Source organism: Cetorhinus maximus, chromosome 1, assembly GCF_964194155.1.
Source record: "Cetorhinus maximus chromosome 1, sCetMax3.hap1.1, whole genome shotgun sequence".
NCBI lineage: Eukaryota > Metazoa > Chordata > Chondrichthyes > Lamniformes > Cetorhinidae > Cetorhinus > Cetorhinus maximus.
This window is the reverse complement of record NC_135879.1, coordinates 214,348,984-214,358,814: the sequence shown is the minus strand read 5'-3', so window position 1 is coordinate 214,358,814 and position 9,831 is coordinate 214,348,984. Positions and strand designations below refer to the sequence as shown.

The window sequence follows — 9,831 nt, the reverse complement described above, 5'->3', positions numbered from 1 at the left end:
GCAAATAATCGCCGCCAAGGAAGCGAAACGGTGGGGACATTCAGATAACTCCGCGTTACAAATTGGCCGTGATAAGAAACGGGCGTGGATACAATTCACTAAAAGCTGGGAGCGAAAGGTACCGGAGTTAGGAAGGTATTGAGAAAGAGGGAGAGAGAGAGAGATATATAAAAAAGGGCAGACTGAGAAATATAGAGAGAACCCAGACCGGGACTGGAAAATTACATATTAAGAAACTATGAGAGGAAATTACGGGGTAAAATCGGGGAGAGAAGACAAACAATTGGAATAAATGAACCACCGTAATGATCAAATCGGGGAGGAGGCTAATAGATTCATGAACTCGGACAACCAGATGGAAACTAGTGAGCATATTTTATTCATCCAATCGATCGATTACTCATTCTATTGACATCCACCGCTTTCAATTAGTATATTTAAATAAACAAATTACCTTCTATAAAAAAAAAACAGACGGAGTGCCCGTCACGCGAGCATGCTGGCCTCGGCGGCAGTTCCTCCCGCACCTTTCCTGTACCCCACTCGTGTGTTTGCAAACCCTGGTGTATTTGGCCGCTGTTTCAAGGCACATCCCAGAAGCTGCGGCAGTCAAAGGCTGCTCTGGACTGTGATGGAGCAAGAGAGTTTAAGAGCTGTGGGTAGCCCCCAGGCTGAGTGTTCCAGCTCTGAACTCTCAGCCCTGCCATCCAACAGCAATTATCACAGCTGCTAACGTCACTCCCTGACTGACACTGGATAAATGGACTTTTCAAGTATCTAATAAATTCACCGACTCCCAAACGTCAGGCTCCAGGCTACCGAGCCTACCTTTAGAGCTTTACATACTGGACAGAAATACTCAATTGAATTCTAGTTTCTTCAACACTTTCTCACTGCACGGCGTACTTAGATTAATATTGAAATAATCAAAATGAAATTTGCATGCATTAGCGGAAAATAATTATTTATAATATATGCCGACAAATCATGCAAATAGGGTATCAATGCAACTTGCGTTTAACACGGTCAGTTAGTTCCATGCAAGGTTCTTAAATATCGTTTGACGTTTACACGTCGCGATTTCTTTGCTTTATGTTCCTTCACGATTTTTAAATTACCTTGATACAAAATTCTGCAGTTTCAGCTTTAACGAAACTGACCCAAAATATTTAAAAGCGTCAAGCGAAAATTATTTGATGTCGAGCTGAAAAGTTAAAAATGCTGAGCGTTTACCCGTTGGTTCTGTCATTAGCGTTTCGCCGAGACGCTTCCTCTGCTGGTCAGGCTGCCAGTCTGTACACACAGAGACAATAATAACTTAGTAAACATCATAAATATATATAATGCTTAGAACTCCTCTGCTCCGAAACCTTTTAATACTTAAATTAATGTTAATTATTCAGAGGCTGTTTAATACACGTTACAGCGTGCGTATGTTGCACTAAAGGTCACAGGATGAAATGCAGTGTCTATTTATTGTTATATTAGACTGCTATAAAGTACTAGAGTATAATGTAAATATACACACGCACATGCTAAGATGCTATAGGTGGGTATTGCTATACAATACTATAGACTGCATAGCCCAGGTTATAGGTGTAGCTTTCGGGAGCATAGCAGCTATTTACATGTGCGCGGTTTTATTTTGTTAAAGTTAGCTCTCCAAAAAAATGTTACAGATTTGCTCGGAATCTCTTCCAGTGAACGGACGGCCTGAGCTCACTTGGTGAGTAGAACAGAGAGCCAGACAGAGCTTTAAACATAATACATATATATATATATATATAATAATATATATTTATTTATTATATATATGGAGTAATATTGGAAAAGCTATGAATACTATTCAAGTGCAGGTGGAGTAGTGACTGTCCTGGGTGTCCAACACTGAGAGCGAGGAAGCACGAGTTACGGAAACATGATGAATTGAGTTAGAGGCTGAAGCATTGTGAACAGAGAAACAGGTAGCAGGAACTGTGGCACTTTTAGGGACATTCTGGAAGAATTACGGGAATATATCAAGCACCTCTTTGCCCAACTGGACGAAGTTGGCTTTAAACATTGCACAAGACACGTTCACCCAAACCGCGAGCGACGACAAGCTGTAAAACCGCGTGGATAGTTGAGGAACAGTCTAGCGTGATTGAACGATTGGGAAGGTAATTGTTTGCCAACTACGTGGATCGGCGGCTAATGGTTTTGCCGCTCTTTTATTTATTTCTCTACCCAATCGTTTGTTTGCTGCTCAGAGGGCAGCGCAGTCGACCAGAAATCCGGACGAATAAAGCCGATTCTTTGTTATTTTAACACCTGTGAAATCTCAAAGTAGATCAAGGGCTTCAGACGGTGTTCTTTCGTCTGTCCAGAGGCATGTTTTCTCCCCGCCCTTAGCCAATGCCGTGATGTCCTTTGTCCAGCGGATAGAACCAGGTTGTCAGTCTTTCCAATCGTTCACTTTCTATTTTGCTTACGGAAAACAGTCTCACTCGAGGCAACCTGTAACTCGATGTTAATTCTTGCTAAACTTGAGTGCGAAGAGTTAAACGGATAATTACAAAGTGTGGGAAAATATTTAAAATCCGACTTATTGCGGCAATGTTCACGTCAATATGTATAATCTCTTCGAGCAGTATTAGGCAATTTAAACCAAATTAATATGAACAATTGAAAGGTTAATAGTTGTTTCAATACTTACTTTTGGTACAAACTAGTAGTGGGGTTAGAATCAGATCATGCGAAAAAAGATGCCTCCCGAGGTTATTATTGGTGTCCAAACGGGTTTAGGAAATATAAATACAGCGCCTTTGGCAAACGGAGCGCTCAGAAAAATGAACAGATTTTAAAGGGGGAAAAGCAGATGGCGGAAAAGAAAATGCAAAGGGGCAGAACAAGGGGCTGGAAAGAGGAAAAAATGAAAGGATTTAAAATCCAAAACCAAAACGTGTTTAAAACGCCTATTTTGCTAAATTTAGAACATTTAATTTAAATCATCGCTATCATTCGGTTAAAGTGACGAGCAGATATTTAGCAATAATAGTCGCAGAATTAATAAGCCCGTTAACAATAATTGCAATATTAATAACAACCTTAACCAGTAATATTAATAGTAATGTTAATTATTATACGATAATAATTACACCATTAGTTTTAATAGTCATGTTAATACTAATAATCGTTCTATTGTGTACACTAAACTGCCACACTAAAAAAAAACTTATTTTCAGATTCAGTGAGTCACTACTATTCCTTTTCCCTGAAAGCACTTCTCTGGTTCACATTTTAGTTTTAGCAAGTATTGATAATAAAAGGCAATTTTTGTTTTTAGAATAACAACCTTTATTAGCCCATTTACTCTTGCGGAATGTTCTTTTCTATCGGTTCCTAAGTGATTGACTGAGACTCGTTTAGTGCCCTGTCAGACGCGTGCCCACGTCTCTCTCCCTCGCCCTCTTTCTGATGCATTGCTCTCATCGCTCAGATATCCCCGGCCTGTCCCCAAAGCCTCCAATGCGTCTCCTGTTTGCTCATTCACCTGTACGCCAAAGCCAAATAAAATCGAAGCAAATGCACAATACATCGTGCCGGACCTTGCAAATGGAAGTGAGTTTGATGCAGTTAAGGGGTTTCTAAGGTTACACAGTGGGAATAATTAAAGCATAATGTCGTTATTATTGTCACATTTTAAAATTATCCAAAGCAACCCTGTTTTTGCATCGAGAGAGACAGGACCGTCACTTTGAACAGTAGCTGAAGTGAATGGTGAAAACGGTATTTGGGGGGGTAGCCTCCTCCCAGCTTCCTTGTTCAGTTTGTCCCGGACACACAGGCAATGGTAATAAACTCGTTAGAGTTTTTAAAGCTGCGGACACTTCTTAAGCAAAATCTGTACAACAATCATTCGTATTTCGGACATGGCGAGTATGAAACAGAAGTGGGAAACTTTCAACATCTTCCTTCAATAATTCAAAATGTTGACCTAAACTTAAATAGAGAGCGGGCGCTTCTATAATTTTATACCCTAGGAGGCCAGGCGGCTCCTGGTGTCTGTGCGGCCCCTTGCTCAGGCAATCCAAAGCTAGTACCACTGCTCTGCTTTCCCTCCAATGTCTTTTATCTGCTTTGCTCCAAATAATTGTCCAATTTTCCCTTAAAAGATGTAATAATGGCCCTCGCCTCTGTGGGAAAGCACACACGAGGTCCAAAAACCCTACCATAAAACATCGAGCTGAAACGTTAACTCTGCTTCTCTCTCCACAGATGCTGCGAGACGGGCTGAGCTTTTCCAGCATTTTCTGTTTTATTTCAGATCTCCAGCATCCGCAGTATTTTTATTTGAAATTGTATTAAGAACCCTTTGTCTGTTTAAATATCTTTGAAGGACCCTAGGAGGTAGGACGTGTTTCTATGCTCCAGGTAGGAGATGTTTCCGTGCTCCAGGTAGGTGTTTCTATGCTCCAGGTAGCAAGCGTTTCTATGCTTCAGGCAGGAGGTGTTTCTATGCTACAGATAGGAGGTGTTTCCTAGCTTCAGGTACCATAAGAATGCAAATTGATGTCAATCTTTCTACTCACCCTTAGTGAAAACTTTAAATTGATTATTGACTCTCCAACCATGGAGATTTGTCTTTCCTCATTCATCCCATGTAAGCCCCTCACAATGCAACAATACATTCTGCCAAATTCCCTTTAGCCTTCTCCACTCCATTAGTAACTGTTTCAGCATCTCAACTGTCTCCCAATAACTCAAGTTTCTCATTCCTGGCATTATCCAGATCTTGCCTAGAAGGAGAAACTAAATGGGGAAGACGCTGACAATTTGGGAGGAAAATTGAAAATTTGCAAGATCTTGACGTCAGCCCTGATGAAGGGTTATGGTTAAAATGTCACCGTTTCCTTTCAAAACATTTCCTTCCATTGCAGATGCTGCTTGACCTGCTGCTTATCCTGGCAAATAGCACGGTTTTCAATGGGCAAGACCCTATTGAAAGAAACAACGGCTGCCTCAGGACCCCACTTTGTAATCAAGATTACCAGTATCAGCATTCGCCTTCTTCACATACACAAATAGTTTTAGGACCCATTTTCCTTTAAAGATGGAGTATTGTCAACTGAGCACTCTTGAAAGGGGCAGTTGACCATCAGATCACTTTCGTAGAGAAGGTCTCATATTCAAATGTGTGTTAGAGAGGATTCCTTTCACAAGAGTGTAACAGCCAGACTCCTTTAAAAAACAGTAATGGATTTAGACATCTTTTTGTTCATTTTATGAAGGGTTTTTAAGTGGCGCAGGCTGATGCCACCACTGAGTTACAGAGCCTCATAGTATAGGCGAGGCCTGTACACACAAGTGAATAACATTTCAGCTGTACAGTGCCAGGGCAATGTATTTCTGTTGATTGTAGCTGAATAACCATTTTAAGCCTGTTCTCTGCTTCAGTTGTAACTATTTAAATACTATCCAAAAACATTACATGCAGCTTGCTACAGGAAATGAGGATATGTTTTATCTATTGGACCTTGCAACTGGCCATGAGCCCAGCAGTTTGGAAACCACCCCATTCCATTGAGGATTTGACTATTATTACCTTCACTTATCTATATAACCTTCTATCACATTGCTAACCAAACATTTATACATTCATCATTCAGAAGAGTTACTTTACACAGTATTAATTAACTTAACTAGGATTTTGTTCCACAAACTCACTGTTCTGCAGGTAAATGCCTTCTGATTTTTTTCATCTTGTTTGAAAATTTATAAATTTTATAAGTTATCCCTTAGGGCTGTGCTCACAGTGTTAAGTCAGATAGACTGTTCACAGTTATAAAGCTTGATTCAACAATGTAGCATTTTCAATTTATCTTGTGAAATCATTGGCATTGATAAAAGTTTGTTTGCCCATGGGTAGCTCTCCATGAGTTGCTAACCTCTGCTGCAATCACCTACCTTCCAGACTTTCAATGACATGGTTCTTGTCCTGTCTTGATCTTGATTCATCATAGAATGAATCATAGAAGGAGGCCATTTGGCCCATTATACTTGTGCTGATAGAGCTACCCAATTAATCTTACTACCATGTTCTTTCCCTGTTACCCTGTAAATGTTTTCCCTTTAAGTATTCATCCAATTCTCTCTTGAATTTTACCATCAAATCTGCTTTCCCCCACATGTTGAGACCATGTATTTCAGATCACAAAAACGTGCTGCGCAAAAAACGTTTCCTCAAATTGCCTCAGGTTCTTTTGCCAATCACTTTAAATCTGTCTTCTGGTTCCTGGCCCTACTGTCTAGCAAAACCAATCATAATTTTGAACACCTCCATCAAATTGCCTCTTCACCTTCTGTCTCTAAAAAGAACAACCCAGTTTCACCTGTCTCTCGACAACTGAAGTCCCTTATCCCTGGTACCATTCTAGCAGATCTCTTCTACCCCCCCTCGAAGGCCTTGACATCCTTTATAAAATGTGATACCCTGAATTGAATGCAATACAGCAGCTGAGGTGGAACCAGCATTTTATAAAGGTTTAACATAACGTCCTGGCTTTTTGTACACTGTTCCTCTATTAATAAAACATGGATCCCATGTTTTTTTTAAACAGCATTCTCAACTTGTCCTGTCCTTCCAAAGACTTATATACATAGTCTCCCATGTCCTCCTTCCTACCAGGTCCTTCAAGCTTCTCTGTGTTAAATTTCATCTGCTCATTTTACCAGTCTGTCCGTGCCCTCCTCCAGTCTGTTACAATCCTCCTTATTGATTATTGCTTTCTGAGTTTTATGCCATCTTTGCAAACTTTGAAATTATGCCCTGCATACCCGAGTCCAGGTCACAAATATAGATCGACAAATTGCAGCATTCCTGATGCCATTCCTGGGTGACAGCACTGTATACTCCCCTCCAGTCTGATTAATAACACTGCTCTCTGCTTTCTGTCCCCTCTCACCAATTTTGTATCCACACAACCATTGTCCTTTTTATCCCATGTGCTTCAATTTTTGCTATCAAATCTTCAAAAATTTTTATTGATTCAGTAAAGAATTCTGTTTCTTTAAGTCTATTTCCTAGAATCACTCCAAAGAACTAAATAAACAAATCAAATTGAAATTAAAGTAACTCTCTGTGACTTTTCTTGGTAAACAGTGGCCACAATTGGATTCCATTAATCCCCTCACACTCTGCAGTCAGACCTCTTGGAAGCTGATACTAGGCCAACTTCAACCGTTTCTCACCTCCCACCAAGTAAATATTGAGGCATTGATAAAGGTCGGTTCAGAATATAAATGTATCAATTTTGGAAGTAAGTAGATTTGACTGAGTCCTGCACCTTCTTGTAGCTTATGGAGGCACAGAGCATCAAACTGGAGAGACATGAAATATCACTGAGGGATGAAACTCAGTGTAATCGATGTAAGGTCACAACTTGAAGCCTGAAACTTTTCATCTGCAGGACTGTCTTAAAATGAAACAGTAATAATGATAGCAGTGCGCCGAGCAGTCTTTTTCAGGTTTAATTATTTAAATATTTCACCGACAGTTGGAGCAGTGAGCAGAATATTTAAATACAGAACGCGCACTAACTCTCTGGCTGCAAGTGGGCTGCATCGCACCTGGTTTGTGTGTGTGTGTCTGTGTGTATTACTCTGCCTCTGCGCTCATGTTTCCCTGACTGTTTGTAAAATACTGCGCGTGTATTTTCTGTAGGTTATTCTTTATGCTTTGTCCTCGGGATGTGGACAATGCCACTTTCATTGACTATCTCTAGTTGTAAGGCCTGGATTGATACCTACCTGTTGCAAAAAACAGTGTGAGGTCAGCACCTTACACTGCAGTGAGGAACCGATGAACTTTGCGCACAGTGCATTATTCGAGCAGAGCTCTGCTAACCACGAGTCTGTAATTATGCTAGTACGTGTGTACAAATTGAGAGTGACTGGGAGTCCATATGAAGCCTATATGTATACTGGTGATCCCCAGCTTTACTTCTCGGTCAACACGCTTCGTACTATCTGCCCAAACGTTCACACATTAATCGTTGGGAAGATGAAGCCGTCCTGTCCTGTTCTCGCAAGAAATTTCCTGCCGTTACCTGATCTCACATCCCCAACCACCGTCCGCCATGCCACCCCTCCCCTCCAAGCATGGCTATTTTCTTCAACCGACTGCAACTTATGCCCCGTTCAGCAGTTTCCACCCCTACGCCCGGTTCAACACAAAAGCCGACTACTTCTTTCCTTCATCCCCAGCTCACACCACCAGCGATGAACCCCCAATTCACAGAATCACCGACTCCAGCTCTATATCTTTATGCTACCCTCATCAGCCTCCTGAGCTGAATTTGAACTCATCTTAATATTAAGCTCCGGTTATCTATTGCTCCCATCTCCCCCTAGCTGTACTGACTCCCATCCCCAATGCATTGATCACGAAATTCTAATCTTCGTCTTCAAATCCCTCAGTGACCCTTCTCCACTCTACCTCTGCAACCTGCCCCAGTCCCACATCACAACTCCCTTCTCCAAAAACCTCACATCACAGCCCCCATTCTCCAATATCCCCACATTATAGCCCCCATTCTCCACTGTCCGGACATCACAGCTCCCATTCTCCAATATCCCCACATCACAACTCCCATTCTCCAACATCCCCACATCACAGCTCCCATTCCCCAATATCCCCACGTCACAGCTCCCATTCCCCAATATCCCCACATCACAGCTCCCATTCTCCAGTATCCCCACATCACAGCTCCCATTCTCCAATATCCCCACACCACAGCTCCCATTCCCCAATATCCCCACATCACAGCCCCCATTCCCCAATATCCCCATATCACAGCTCCCATTCTCCAACATCCCCACATCACAGCTCCCATTCCCCAATATCCCCACGTCACAGCTCCCATTCCCCAATATCCCCACATCACAGCTCCCATTCTCCAATATCCCCACATCACAGCTCCCATTCTCCAATATCCCCACATCACAGCTCCCATTCCCCAATATCCCCACATCACAGCTCCCATTCTCCAATATCCCCACATCACAGCTCCCATTCTTCAATATCCCCACGTCACAGCTCCCATTCCCCAATATCCCCACATCACAGCTCCCATTCCTCAATATCCCCACATCACAGCTCTCATTCCCCAATATCCCCACATCACAGCCCCCATTCCCCAATATCCCCATATCACAGCCCCCATTCCCCAATATCCCCACATCACAGCCCCCATTCCCCAATATCCCCATATCACAGCTCCCATTCTCCAATATCCCCACATCACAGCTCCCATTCCCCAATATCCCCACATCACAGCTCCCATTCTCCAATATCTCCACATCACAGCTCCCATTCTCCAATATCCCCACATCACAGCTCCCATTCCCCAATATCCCCACATCACAGCTCCCATTCTCCAATATCCCCACATCACAGCTCCCATTCCCCAATATCCCCACATCACAGCTCCCATTCTCCAATATCCCCACATCACAGCTCCCATTCCCCAATATCCCCACATCACAGCCCCCATTCCCCAATATCCCCACATCACAACTCCCATTCCCCAATATCCCCACATCACAGCTCCCATTCTCCAATATCCCCACATCACAGCTCCCATTCTCCAATATCCCCATATCACAGCTCCCATTCCCCAATATCCGCATATCACAGCTCCCATTCTCCAATATCCCCACATCACAGCTCCCATTTCCCAATATCCCCACATCACAGCTCCCATTCCCCAATATCCGCATATCACAGCTCCCATTCCCCAATATCCCCACATCACAGCTCCCATTCTCCAATATCCCCACATCACAGCTCCC

General features: G+C 42.5%; 1 long non-coding RNA gene across 1 annotated transcript in view; it reads left to right on the top strand.

Moving 5' to 3' along the window:
- LOC144691499 (uncharacterized) overlaps nt 1-9,831 on the top strand; it is an 87,319-nt gene that overhangs the window by 45,181 nt on the left and 32,307 nt on the right. The window lies entirely within an intron of this gene.